Source organism: Engraulis encrasicolus, chromosome 10, assembly GCF_034702125.1.
Source record: "Engraulis encrasicolus isolate BLACKSEA-1 chromosome 10, IST_EnEncr_1.0, whole genome shotgun sequence".
Lineage (NCBI taxonomy): Eukaryota > Metazoa > Chordata > Actinopteri > Clupeiformes > Engraulidae > Engraulis > Engraulis encrasicolus.
The window spans coordinates 1,194,059-1,209,058 of record NC_085866.1 but is presented as its reverse complement, the minus strand read 5'-3'; the positions used below and the strand labels follow the sequence as shown (position 1 = coordinate 1,209,058).

Sequence of the window (15,000 nt, the reverse complement as noted above, 5' to 3'; positions counted from 1 at the left end):
TTTCTCTTTGCTGGTCCTGGTGTAGCATACAGAATGGTTCGTGTTGGGTTGGATACCACGTGGCCAAGTTCGCTTTTGTTGGTAGCACTTGTAACCGGGATTTGATGGTGAATTTATGTATGTCGTCGTGCAGAGATGTGTTGCGTAGAGCAGCGTGGGATGCGTTGTGGTCGGCGTCAGGTAGACAGGCTAATTTTCCCTGGAGGCGTAGCGCTGTCCAGTGCTGAACTGCGTGTGTTTGGAAATGTTTCAGTATTGTGGTTCTGCAGTTTTGTGGAGTGAGACGTTGTGTTGTATTGTCGTTAAGTGTTATTGTTGCTTCAACAGAAATGGCTGGGTCTGTGACTATGTTGTTGTATTCCAAACTGATAGACTGCCCCGATGCATGTTTCCATCGCAAATGTACATTTGCTCGGTTGCAGATGTCGTTGAGGTCAAGCCAGTCGGAGCGCACACCAAAGCCAGCTGCATTTGTGTTGAGCTTTCCGTTGGGGTTTCTTCTGAATCCAAGGAAGTTATCCTCCTCTGTGCTTGCAAAGGGGACTTTCCGCCTCTTGAGGTGAATGAGTAGGGATCCTCGTGCCAGTTCGCGCACGGTTGGGTCGTCGTTGTTGAGCATGTTGATGAGATGGCTGAGTCTGGTTGCAATGTACACCCATTCTATGTGAGGGATCCCCAACCCTCCTTCTAGTCCACGGGCCAGGTGAGATGTCGGTACCACTCAGAGGGGCAAAGGTTGCTTATATTTTTTGAAAAGATACATGTCTGAAGTTAACATTTTTGTATGATAACCCTTCTGGAAGTACAGCCAAGTTAGGGTTATCAGCCGTTAAAGTAACACCCCCCCATCAAAAATAAAGGTTTTTAAGATGGGTGCCTGTCTTTCTACTGGCCCTTGTTTAAGACATATAGGGATGGTTAATTTTGTTATGTGTGGTATCGTTGCGAAGGGGAGACTCTGAGCTTTCATCCGACACCTTTCGAGAACATTTTGGTTAAGTATAGCCCTCCCTGCAGCTTTTCAAACATTTACTCAGACACATTTTTTTCAATTTTCGCCGATATCATCTCTTGTCTTTTCATACTGTGGCATCAGGGAGCATCAGAGAAACCTATTTAAAACTCTAAAATATTGTCTTGAGTATCAGGAATCTGAAAATATATCCTTTCACTATGTTATCCCATTTTTAGGGGGTGATTTTCAGTCTTGTATCAGGCATGCCACTTTTTTGTTGCTGGTTTTTTTGTGTGCTAATGTCTCGTATAGTCAGGCCTTTTTGAGACATTCTGCAGTTGGTTATCATAGCTTGTTATATATCATCAAGGAAGCCGACAGGGGGGGACAAAGGGATGTCTTGTCCCGGGCCCAGGGACAGAGGGGGCCCAGAATTTGATCCTTATTACATTGTATGTATTGAATTTGGGGCCCTTTCCGATGTCTTTGTCCCAGGCCCAGCCAAGGCTGTCAGCGACCCTGTATATCATATGAAAGCTTGGATTGTATAGTATACAGATATGACCATGTATTTGGTGTACCTATTTGCATAGTAACCTATTTGCATAGCAACGGTTGCCAATTTGTTGTTATGACTGAAACTTCATTATATGTCCAAAATACCTCAAGACGTTTCAACCTTGAAGATAAATTTGAGTGGTAACCGTAATATATCTGACTCCCACTCCACTTTTCTTTTTTACACTGCATTGTACATGACCCCACACTACTCTATCAGTTCCATGTAGTGGTAAACTGGCAACGCTTCTAGGGCCATTCTGCAATTGGTTATCATAGCTCATTATACACCATATTAAAGCTTGGAGTTTGCAGTGTATGATATATTTGCTGTACCTATTTGCCTAGCAACGCAGGTAAAGCATTTTCCTTACCAATCAGCATCAATGATACAGTTTCTCAGCGATTCCATTGTGTAATGATACGTGAATCCTGACTACTTGTCCTAATATCAGTGTTGTGATGCAATACATCAAGAGGTTATATACAACGAACACAAGCAGGTAATTGGAGTGCTTCTGGGTCTTCACCTTTTTTCCTTGGTGCTCATCAGTGTAGGGGCTCTCAAACTTGGTCCAGGAAGACAGATGCTGAGGCACTCAAGGTTGCAATTTTTTTTACTTTTTTATTTTGAATTTTAGATAAAAAAGTAAAAAAATTGCAACATTGAGTGCCTCAGCATCTGTCTTCCTGGACCAGGTTATATACAACGTCTGCAACATATGTGATAATGGCCCATTTGATGTTAGTCTACCAACCGAAATCATAGCAAATGTGTGAGAAATACAATAGGCCTTTAAACATATCGTGTCAACTTTTGTAGACATATTGTGTCATGTTAAATATGACTTAAAAATGTTTGGTTACTACATGTCAGACATACATGTATCTTAATTTTACATGTGCTTAGCAGAAGAGATGGGAAAAGAGTTGAAGTTGTGCTCAAGTGAGCGTAGGCCTATCTTTCTTAAATCTTACTCGAGGGGTAAGTCATGTACTCATCCAAAATCTGCTCAAGTATAGGTAAAGTAGTTCAAAAAAAGTACTGAACTTAAAATGTAATTTGATGAAAAACAGTTCTTTGTTACTTTCAATTAGATGTCCTCTAGTGGCCTAGGCCTCTTTTTTTGGTCTTTTATGGCTCATTTTGTGACAGGAAAGGATTGGCGAGAGAGAGAGGCGGCAGTCTGGTGCCCTATCTAGCGGTCCATGCCTAGTCCTTTTGAGATGCTCTTCATTTAGTGGTTTTGTTTAGTCAATAATGACACATCTGGTGTTCCCAGACAGGCCCTCTTGCAGGAAAACCAGCAGGTCTATCATCTACAAACCTAAAGGCCAACTTCAGTCTTGGGTAGTGATTTGAACAGGCAGCAGGGCTTTGTTGCATCTGGTATTGGAGACCTAGACTGTATCAGAGGTGTCATGATTTATAGCAAAATGTAAAAACTGTCTGTGATATAACAGTTGAAGATCATGAAGAAGTTGAACATATTGCAAAGGAAGAGTGAGGGACAATACCATCAGAAAAGTGCAAAAAAATAATTGATGAATGAAAAACATGTTTGGAAGCTGTCATTGTCATTGTGCACCCAAATACTACTGGTGAGGACTGTATACTGACCATTCAGAAGACAAAAATATAATTTCAGCAGGGGATGTTTTCTTGGCACACGTTGGGCCCCTTTGTACCAATCAAGCATCATTACAATGCCCCAGTCTACTTGAACGTTGTTGCAGGCAGTTAAATGGCTTCTTATTGAAAAAGGGGTAGGCTACAGCCCAGTACCCAGCCCAGTACCAGCCCAGCAAGGTGTACCTAAGTAGCAGGTAAGTGCACATCTTCTTTGTGTATGCATTTTTTCTTTCTAAAGTGGTATGTAGTATACAGAATACAGTTTTATGCATAAGTCAGTATACAGGTGGGATTTCAACCTGCAACCCTCTGATCTGATGTCCATCTCCTGAACCACTACGCCACAACTGCCCCATGTGCTGTTATAGTATGTGTAACATGGCTGTTATGTAACTGTATGAATGCCACAGTTGGTCCTACTCTCTACATTTACAGTGCATGTGCAGGGAGTACTATTCAGTGTGATATGAGGTTCTGTGCTATTGTGACATTAGCACATGTAGAGTAGCAGGGCAATAACAAACCCATTACATCTACTGTGACTACCAGGTTGATAGAGGTCAATGCTCAGCATGGTCACCTATTGTAATGCACTGTACTCTACTGAACTATACTCTACTGTACCATACAGTTCTCTACTCTACTTCACTCCACTCCATTGTTCATTACTGCTGCTTGGGTCTAGGGATGGGTATCAGTGTATGCCTGGAAAGTGAGCTGCAGTTGCTCAGTTGGTACACCAACACATGTGAATACAGTACATGTATGCATGTTGCTTCATCGGTGGCATGGTGTAGTAGTTGTTGCAGCAGTATGAAGTTCAGAACTTGTGCTGTCTTTGCAAAGCTCTGATGACATTGTACCCCACTCTTCCTTTGCAAACCTCTCCATGATCTTCACCTCAAATCAAGTGTTCTTGCAGAGGGTTTTTAAATGTTGCTGTAAATCATGATACATGTGGTACGACCAAGGCCTCCAGGAGGAGAGAAGTGCCGCAAATTCTCCAATTAAATAAACAAGTTTTAATGTGACAACTCGAGAGTGTGCAGCACTTATCTCCTCCTGCAAGTGTGCAACTGCACTCAGGACCCGCCAGGTTAGTGGGGGGATTAATTAACCAGTGCTCTCCACCATCCTCTTCCATGACTGAGGCACCCCAATTATGGTACCGTCCCGCTGCACTGCTGCCTTTCGGATGCCCTTTGGGGGCTAACCCCTTGCACGGGTGAGGCATAAATGCAATTTTGATGTGTGTCGTGTGCACAGTGTGTAGTGTGTTGTGGCGGGCTGTGTCACAATGTGAATGGATGTAGGAGTTAACTAGTTGAACTTTCACTTCACTTTCTACTACTAAAGACTACTAAAAAGGGACAAGTTAAGGGATGAGTTTATGTTGTGTTTATATACAATTGCTATGATTTCAGTTGCAAGACTAATATCATAGGGGACATTATCACATATATTTCTGGTATACAACCTCTGGGCGCATAACAACATTGATTTTAGGACAAGTAGTCAGGATTCAGACACCATATGACACAATGGAATCACTGAGAAACTATATCATTGATACTGGTTATGGAAAATGATTTGCCTAGTTAACATTGCTCTGCAAACAGGTACACCAAATATATGATAATATATGAATATGCTACCCACTCCAAGCTTTCATATGGTATATAACAAGCTATGACAACCAACTGCAAAATGCACCTAGAGGTATTGCTTCCTGAACTTTATGAGAAAATGGTAAAACTGTGTTTTGAAAAAAATAACATGCCTCATACAAGACTGAAAATCACCCCCTAAACATGGGATAACATAGTGAAAGGATACATTTTCAGATTCCTGATACTCAAGACAATATTTTAGAGTTTAAAATAGGTCTTTCTGATGCTCCCTGATGCCACAGTATGAAAAGACAAGAGATGGTATCGGCGAAAATGGAAAAAAATGTGTCTGAGTAAATGTTTGAAGAGCTGCAGGGAGGGCTATACTTAACCAAAATGTTCTCAAGAGGTGTCGGATGAAAGCTCAGAGTCTCCCCTTCGCAACGATACCACACATAACAAAATTAACCATCCCTATATGTCTTAAACAAGGGCCAGTAGAAAGACAGGCACCCATCTTAAAAACCTTTATTTTTGATGGGGGGGTGTTACTTTAACGGCTGATAACCCTAACTTGGCTGTACTTCTAGAAGGGTTATCATACAAAAATGTTAACTTCAGACATGTATCTTTTCAAAAAATATAAGCAACCTTTGCCCCTCTGAGTGGTACCGACATCTCACCTGGCCCGTGGACTATTCTCCCTTTCGATGATGTAACACGTCTCTTGTTGAATGCGAGTTCAAGCCGAACCAGCGCCTTACTAATGCCACAGTCTTATCATTTAATTCCATTAGGACACACCTGGGTATGTGTATGTTGGCGAAGAGATGCTGCACTTTAGATAGGGTGATTATTCTAATAGCCTCTATTTGGGTAGTGGAGAAGAGTCTATCATTTCCAATCTGGTGCCATATTCATGTTTTAGTTCTTGCAATTGATCTTGCCATTAGCCTGTGATGTTGAAACTGTGTCCGAGGTAGCAGTATGTTTCATGACGTGTATATACTTTGATGGCATTGTCCATGATGGAAAAGCAGGGTGGCTTGTCTCCTTTGGCGTGATACCACCTGTTGCCCCCACTTCTCCTTTCGTAGAATGTAGCGCATTTCGTGCTTTTTACCTCTAGTCCAGACCAGCCAAGGAACCTGTCCGTATAGGAGAGCATAGTTGTAATTACTCTCTCCTCTCTTGATGTTATTTGAACGTCGTCGGCGTAGGCCTGCACAGGGTTTGGCGATATGATGTTACTGGGAGCACAGAGGCATATCCACTTGATCCAGTGATTTAGCGCAAGGATGAAGTTTATTGCGCTCCATGGACAGCCTGTTTTAATGCCCCTCTTCAATGCAATTGCGTTGGTGGTGTTATTTCCACAAATTACTTGGAAGAACGAGTCTCTGTAAATATCCTTGATAATATTGATGAAAGGTTCAGGCATGTTAATTTCTTTAAGGCTTTCCAACATAACTGTATGGGGCAATGAGCCAAATGCGTCACGAAAGTCTAAAAATACTACATAAAGGCGAGCTGAATCGTGTTTGAAGTCATCTATTGCTGTTTTCAGGCAGAATACATGCTCATTCATGCCTTGACGATTTATATAGGCTTTTTGCTTGTCTGAAAGGATGCCGGTTTCGGTTAGCCATGGGAGGATGCGGTTCAGGATGCACTTCATAAACACTTTGTACACAGTGGGAAGTAGAGAGATATCTCTCCACGTCGTCGGGTCATTTGGTATATTGTCTTTCTTAGGGATTCGGTGTATAAGGGCTCCTTTCCATGTAAACGGGATTTTCTCGTTGATCATGCATATATTAAATATCTGCGTCAGTAGGGAACATGTCCATGATTTCGTGCGTTTCAGCGTCTCGTACACTACACCATCCATCCCGCTTGCCGTGTTGTTAGGAAGGCATTCGATCACTTTAAGCACCTCTTGTGATGTAAAAAGTGAGGTGTTTGGTGGTTCGATAGGAAGATTTAAATCTAATACATCGTGCCAAGGTGGTGGGTTTTGGCCTAGGTGTTCGTGCGCGGCTTCTAATTGGTTTTTCTGGTGATAGTAATTATATACTAGCTCCGTGTCAATAGTGCCTGGCGGGGGATTTAGGAATATGCTGTTGTTTAAGATAATCCTGATAGCTTTACTCCTGTTGTTATTCCAGAGGTAGGCAAGTGACTCTCGGCCTACCTTCTTAGGGAGTCTTTGCTGTTGCGCCCCCGCTGCTCTGTTGAGTGCTGGCTGGATGATCTCGCGCGTAAAACGCAGTTGATGTTTTATCCAACTCGCCAGGTTCTCCGGTGTTTTGTCTTTTGGAGGATCACTATGCACTGGGAGCTTGCTCAACATCCTTATCGTGTACTTGAGCAGTGATGTTCCAAACGGTCTGCCGTCTTTGTGAAATGCCGAAAAAGTTCCATTCTTGTGATACAGTCCCTGGAGTAGGGCAATCAGTCTGTTCCATTGTGTCGGGTCATTTCCGGAAAACATAATCCTCTGTTTGTCGTCGATCAGTTTGGTGTCCAATAATTTCCTAAAGGCGCGTTCATCTGCTTCGAACTGGGTCCACTCTTCATCGGAAAGGGGGTGGATGTAATTGCCCAAGTTGTTTGCTGCGCTTCTAACCAGGTGAGGTCCAGAGTCGCAGGTGTTTTCTGGCTGCTTGTATATCTTGCCAGACGTCCGCGCAGCTTTTAGGGACAACTTTAGTGTTATCATTAAACACATAATGAACAGTACTTTCAATTCCATAGTATTACTCCTTTTTCTACGTTAACGACGGCAGTCACGACGGGTGAGATTGTTAGTGCTTGCTGCGTGTCGGCATCGGGCCTCTGGTCGCCATTGCTCGCGCGTGCGCACACACACACACACACACACACACACACATGAGAGACCTGCTCCCCTCCTCTGGCGCCTGTGTGTGTGTTTGTGTGTGTGTGTGTGTGTGTGTGTGTGCGTGCGTGTGTGTGTGTGTGTGTGTGTGTGTGTGTGTGTGTGTGTGTGTGTGCCTGTCAATAGCCTATTCCAAAATATTTGGATCTTGTACCTTAATGCTTGTCTCTTGGGTCCAAATAAAAGTAATCAAATGTGTAGAGAAGTTACTTGAAGCTACACTTTGTGTGTATGTGTGTGGGGAGTGTGTATGTGCGAGAGAGACAGAGAGAGACAGAGAGAGAGAGAGAGAGAGAGAGAGAGAGAGAGAGAGAGAGAGAGAGAGAGAGAGAGAGCTTGATGCAATGTGATTTAGTGTAATAAGTTTACACGTTAAATACACGTTTCCATTTTCCCTGATAGTTATATACGCCTTTGGTGTAGCGGTCAGAGCCTCAGGTTAGTACCCAGAAGGCTGTTGGTTCGAGTCCCGCCGGGGCAACTCTACTCCCCTTAGCTACACTCCTGCATGGCCGTAGCCAGCATTAAGGTCAGGGAGGTCCGGACATCCCTAATTTTTTTCAGGGAACTTCATTTATTTTTTAAATCTCCACTTTTGCATAGACATTTCAATTGTATGGGTGAGTGTGTGGTACGATTGGAAAAGGCTCTTTCTGCCATTTCCAATTGTATAGCCAGAGAGAGTAGAGAGAGAGAGAGGTTCCATTGGCCCATTGTTTCCGGGTTCTATTATTGGGGGGGAAATCCCCCTTTAGGCAGACCTAGGCAGACCTGAGGACTGTTCTATTCAATGCAAGGACCATTATGACACGCCCCTTTAGGCAGACCGGAACCTGGTCTTGTTAGGTGCCCATAGCAACCTATTATGTTGGCATATCTCTATACACTTAAAGAATCTCTGGTACAGCACACAGGTGAATATTCTGACAGAGAGCCCGTGTTGCCAGATGGGAAATGCTGAATTATCGTACCAAAACTTTTTTTATCGTTTTTGGGGGGTTTTCGGGAGGAAATTATCGTACAAGACCCTAATTTTTGTTTCAAGGCATCTAAATGAACTGAATGACAACTCTGAAATTATCGTACATCATGTTTCTTTGATCGCACAGAGGAAAAAATTGACAAAATGACGGTACAAATACGATAATTACCATACATCTGGCAACACTGCTGAGAGCTTAGCTTGTGCTATTTCAAATGATATACATGTCAAGTCGGTGTCATGTCTGTTTCATCAGTAAGGAAGCAGAGAAGCATAGGTGCACTTTTGAAAGACGGCACCTAAATTGTTGTAGCCTGATTAACAGTGCACATGTAGGCTATCTTGAACTGGGGACGATTTGTCACATTCAGTTTATGAAATCAATATAGCCCATACATTTTGTATCGGCTGCTTAGCAATAGCTATACAATATGCATGATTTCAAACTGCATTTATTATATTAGTTAGTTTACCCCTGCCAAATTGCCTTTGCTTGTACCAAACACTTGCATAGGCTACTATTCACCCTCTTACCTATCAATATTAATATCAATTAATCAATATCAATATTAATTACAGGTATATGTTTTATTATAAGTTTATTTCCAGAATGTATGCTGTCAATTCACAAGTGTTATCTTTTCCATTTATCATCACCATCAATTTCTGAGTATGCCTACTCAAAACATTTTGGAAATCTACATTTTCCATGCTTCCATACTTTTCTCTACTTGGTCAGACCAGTAGATGTTAGTTGAAGTCCAATGAATATTCATGAAAACATCACATTTGTGAAGGGGTATGCATTTTGAAAAAAAAAATAAAAAAATGACATATTCTACTTTCAATAGTAAACATTTTCGGCTTTCACCTCATGGACCTCCCTAAACTCAAAACTCTGGCTACGGACTTGCAGTCCTGTCGAGCAAAAGAACATGATAATCAATATTGCTGTCCGCCGTCCCTGGGTCGAAGGTCACCCCAAACATGTTTACATAATTCCTGACCTAGAAAAAATAGAGTGACCACAGAGTCAGAGTCACAGTCACTTCTGCTGCTGCATCGACTTCTGCCATCAGCATTGCTGCTACAGACACCAGTGACAGACGGGGCATTCTTACTCTTAAAGGTAAGATCAATGGCAGTCTTAAAATGTGAATAACCAGGTTTGTTTAGAAATATTTAGATTTTTTTGTTGTGATATATATTATTTTTGTATAAATGCCCTTCAAGAGTTAAGGAGTTAGAAGGTAAGATCAATGTTTATTACCCTTGGCAGTCTTAAAATGTGCATAACAGGGTTTGTTTGTTCATTTTCAGTTCTGTTATTTTGATGAAGTATCTCTGTATAATACCCCTTTGAGGGTTAAGGAGTAAGAAAACCGAGTCTGGATGAGAGAGAGAGATACCCTACATGCCTGTATCAGTTTGTTTTTATTATTTACTTTGTGTGTGTGTGTGTGTGTGTGTGTGTGTGTGTGTGTGTGTGTGTGTGTGTGTGTGTGTGTGTGTGTGTGTGTGTGTGTGTGTGTGTGTGTGTGATCACTGTCAATATCCTATGGCAATGCTTAGTTCCACTGGATATTGGAGACTGGTCAAATGCAATTTCAAACTTATGGGCTAACCCTTGCTACACAGATTTCCGACAATAAAGTACACTTGACTTGACTTTGACAGTAAGCATCAGTTGAATGTTTTATTTTACAGTGACTTGGAAGATGAGGGCTGCCATCTCACTGCTGGTGCTGCTGCTGTCCATGTGTGGAGTCCAGACCCAGGACGTCTCTACTGAGCTGAATTAACTCAGAGACATGGTGGTGGAGCTGAGAGGATCACTACGATATACTCGAGATGACGTCAAAGTTTTGGAGGCTGAGAATATAGCAATGAAACAAAGGCTGGCAGTCAGTGAGAGTAAGGTGGGGGTACTGGAGACTGAAAATGTAGCAATAAAACAGAGGCTGGCAGTCAGTGAGAGTAAGATTGAGGTTTTGGAGACTGAACATTTAGCAGTGAAAGGAAGGCTTGTGGCCAGTGAGGCAAAGGTTCAGGCTCTGGAGAGGGCACTAGAGGACAGCAAAGCAGAAATGAAGAGGGAGGTGGACAATCTGAAGAAGGAAAATGCAGCACAAGAGACAGAGCTGACAGCAGTGAAGACCAGACTGGCAGCCACTGAGACTGAAGTGGAGAATCTGGAGAAAGAGATCAAAGCAGCACCCAAGGTGGCCTTCTCAGCAGCTCTGAGGGAATCTGGAGACGGATACACAGAGGCTGGGAGTAATGACCTGAACGTAGTGTTCAAGAGAGTCATCACCAATGTTGGAGAAGCCTACAGCAGCGCAACTGGCTTCTTCACAGCTCCTGTCAGGGGGGTCTACAACTTCAGGTTCACTGTTATGGATAAACTCACCACACGCTACATGAGTATCAAGATGCATAGGAATGGAGAGAACCTCATGCATCTGTCTGAATATGATACTGATAGATATCCCACCTATCTGTCCAGTGGCCTGACTCTGCAGCTGGAGAAGGGAGATGTAGTAAACATGGTGCTGCCAGCAGACTACAGGCTCTATGATCATTCTACAGGAAGCCACAGCACCTTCAGTGGCTTCCTGCTCTTCCCTCAGGATGCATAAGAGGATGGAGAGCTAATCATGAGGCCGCAGGAGTATGGCAGTGATGGAAGGATCTCCTATCTGTCCAGTGACTCTGCAGCTGGAGAAGGGAGACACAGGTGCTACCAACAGGCTACAGTGACTCTGCAGCTGGAGAAGGGAGATGTAGTCAACATGGTGTTACCAGCTGGCTACAGGCTTGGTGATGTTGTTGAGTTTAGCTACAGTACAGCACCTTCAGTGGCTTCCTGCTCTTCCCTCTCCGAACGCCAGAAGGTCACCATGGTCCATCACCATTCTCCACTCATGTTGGTGATTATGTGGTTGATAACTTATCAATGTAAATCATTATCATTTGTTTGAAAGATGATACATGTAAATTCTTATAATGATCAAATAAATGTCTCTTAAACTGCATATCTGTCAGGTTTTTATTTCTCACCAATAATACCAATAATACCAATGGTAAGACTTCTGTGACATGAATCAATGACTTGCATCTTCTGTTACCTGTACATACATGTGCAGTACACGACTGAGCAGCAATTGAGCAGTAGACCCAGAAGTCTCTTCAGATCACACGACATGGTTCCAGTGACCCATATCCTTGGTCTGTTCATTTTTCTTGAGACCAAGATAAATGCATTTGCTTTAGATCAGGCTGCCAGCCATTTTCATAAAAGAGTACCTCGGAGTGCCAGAGATTTTTCAGTATTTTGGGCGTTTTTTGGAGGCTCACAGAAAATTGAGTTCTGTGTCTATGTCAACACCATACCTATCAAAACACTGATTAGACGCTCATTTGTCATCAGAAAAAAAGGGTGTCTCTCTACCCCTTTCCGTTCTTTCATAATCATCTGTTGAAAATAAGTGGAATTCGCCAAAATGCTGCTTTCTAGCCAAAAAGCTGAGAAAACGCCATTTGAAGTAGAACTATAATTGCGAACGTTTTTGCCCATAATGACATCGTCCTAACAACTCCAAACCTATCAGATGCTATTACAGAGTCTTCTGTCACCTGTAGCCTGAAAAAAGATCGTTTGTATGATCTTTTCAACCTCATAATGTACCAGTAGCGTGGCGTGAGGTTTTTTTCTAAGGAACCCAGTAGTAGTAGTATTATTATTAGCCTACTGTACTACTATTATTATTATTATTATTATTAACCAGTAGCGGTGGCTGGCTGGGACAACAAGCAGGGCAGAAAGTTTAGCGATCGAGTCCAATAGAGTAAAATCAATAAGGTATCATTTTTGAGTTGCGTTGCTTGTTTGCGAGCCAGAAGGCGTTACCAGTGGTTTAGAACTGCCCCTAATGTTATGGGTCACCTACGGCTGACTGGGGCAACAAGCTGGGCAGAAAGTTTGGCGATCGAGTCCGTGAGAATGAAAAAATAAGGTATCATTTATGATAGGCCTATGCGTTGCATGTTTGCGAGCCAGGACGGCGTTTACCAGAACTGCCCGTAATGTTATGTACTGGCCACCTCCGCTGCAGCACAGGATGGAAAGGTCCCAAGTCACTGTTCGACAGCACATAACACGCGCAGCTACAGCTCTTGCTTATGCGGGCGACTGCTTTTGTTAATAACAAGAAAAATACTTTGTCTGTTCAGAGTTGGAGTAGTAGGCTAACAGGCAACACCGCAAGAATTTGCACTTTACGCACGACACCAGATGCTCCACAACAAGCCTCCTAAACACAACAACTCTGTCTCATCCGTAAACCTCAGTGCCAGTTCAAATGCCCCACAGAACAGAATGCAATAACAGGCACCGAACACCATGCACTGACTGACCACTTGAAAGTTATTTTACTGTTGATGATAGGTTCAACCGGCTCCTCTGAGACGTGCACATCTTCTATCGAATGCCAAATGCTGTGTGTGTGCGCCCCTGTCCCAGATGCGATTTCCAGCCAAAACATGCTCAAAACTCCCATGGAAAAATAACCCTGATGCACATGGTTGAAACAGAGCACAGTGAGACGGCATGATGAGTAGGCCTATATTTAAGACCTGGTGGCATTTTATGCCATCTGATCACCATAGCTTATTGCCATAATAGCAAGAGCTAACAAGCAGCTAAAAACAAAGCTAGCTGCACAAAACGTTAGGTGGCCTGCTTATAATCTACCTTTCTGAAACAATAAACCAAGATGCCTACCGTTGTAGAAGTTATCCTGAACGTGTATGTGTCCATGTGAAGATCCTGTCGTTATGTTAAATCCATTTTATGCATTGCCTGCCTTGACATTTGGGAGCCATCGGCTGTGTGCGCGCGCTTTCGATTTTGCCCACTGTAGACTGTCACTATTTTCCCGTAGCCTGTTCTATGTAGTTTCTAATGACAGGTAACTGGCTGCCAGTCCTGAAGTATCGTCCGTTTCCCTCCTTGGCAAATCATAGAGGGGCGAGATGATTAATCTCGTGACTAATTTTGAGCAATCTGATTGGTCAAGCATTCAGATTTTTTCAAACACTCCAGAAATTTTAGGCTGCCAAGTCAATTTGGCAGCCATGGCACCAACCATTAGCAACGAGAGACGTGTAGTACTTTGTTTCACCAGATGGTTATCCAATGGGAGGGGGTGCGGCGCTATTTCCCCAGCTGGAAAATACTCACAGAGAAAACGAGAGTGGAAGGGAATATTAAAGTAGGAGACTCGATAGACAGAATGTTTTAATGATGAACGGATTACGGATATTAAAGCTGTTGTTGGGGAAATTAGGGGATGCCTGGCATCCCTTGGCATCTGCGACGACACACCACTGTAATGTACTGAAATATAACGGGGGTGGGCTCGAAAAAGAGGTTTTGGCGCGCACAATGGATCATGACAGCAGGTGCATGTAACTCCGTGAACTCACAGAAATACTGTCTCATCGCCTCTGTTTAGCCTGTCCTCCTCTCGTTGGGGAACTAATCACGCTGGATTGTTTCCTCCAGTACCGTGTATGTGTGAAGGGAAGGCGGGGAGGCAGGCAGACAGGCAGACAGCCCAGCCCAGCCCAGCCCAGCTTAGCTTACTGCAGTTTCTTTGGCAGAGCGGACAATGGGCAGATTGATGATTACTGTCATCATGTTTCTGCTATAATGATCTTGTCATATGCTCAATGAATTTTCTTTTGATAAAGTACTGATCACATATCCAACAATTCACAAGCCGATTGGAGTGGTGAAGGCTAGCTGGTCTGAGGCTAAGTGCAATGCTTTCTCATGTGAGCTGAATGCATCTGACCAGACACAAAGGCTACTCTGTTCCAAGAATCTGCAACCCCCTGTCTTTTTGTGATGATACAGTAAGCTGATCATACCATACAGATCCATAAAAAGTAACTGTAGAATGAGTAAAATTAGTTGACTTACCAAGGCTCCTTTATTTAGGCTTAGTTGTAAGTTGTTAGCGATTTCGTGCTAGCTAACTAGCGTAGCAAACTTTATAGCCAAGCATTCCCAACTGAGGTGACTACACATCACCACCAGTCCCATACTGTTGTATTTTCCTGTTAGATGATCTTTTGTACGCATCATCCTGATATTGTGTAGACTGATCACATATTTTCCTATTAGATGATCTTTTGTACACATCATCCTGATATTGTGTAGACTGATCACATGTGCAAAATGAAACGGTTGCCACACAGATCTCTGGTTGAACATGGTGTATTTTGGGCAAGCTAGCTACAATGCCTACTAGCTAGATAGCAAAAGGGGGGAGTTGTAGTTCATGAGAGGAAGTTTTT

At 43.0% G+C, this 15,000-nt stretch overlaps 1 protein-coding gene across 1 annotated transcript in view; it reads left to right on the top strand.

The window, feature by feature from the left end:
- The window catches only part of kazna (kazrin, periplakin interacting protein a), a 175,902-nt gene that overhangs the window by 114,453 nt on the left and 46,449 nt on the right, over positions 1-15,000 (top strand). The window lies entirely within an intron of this gene.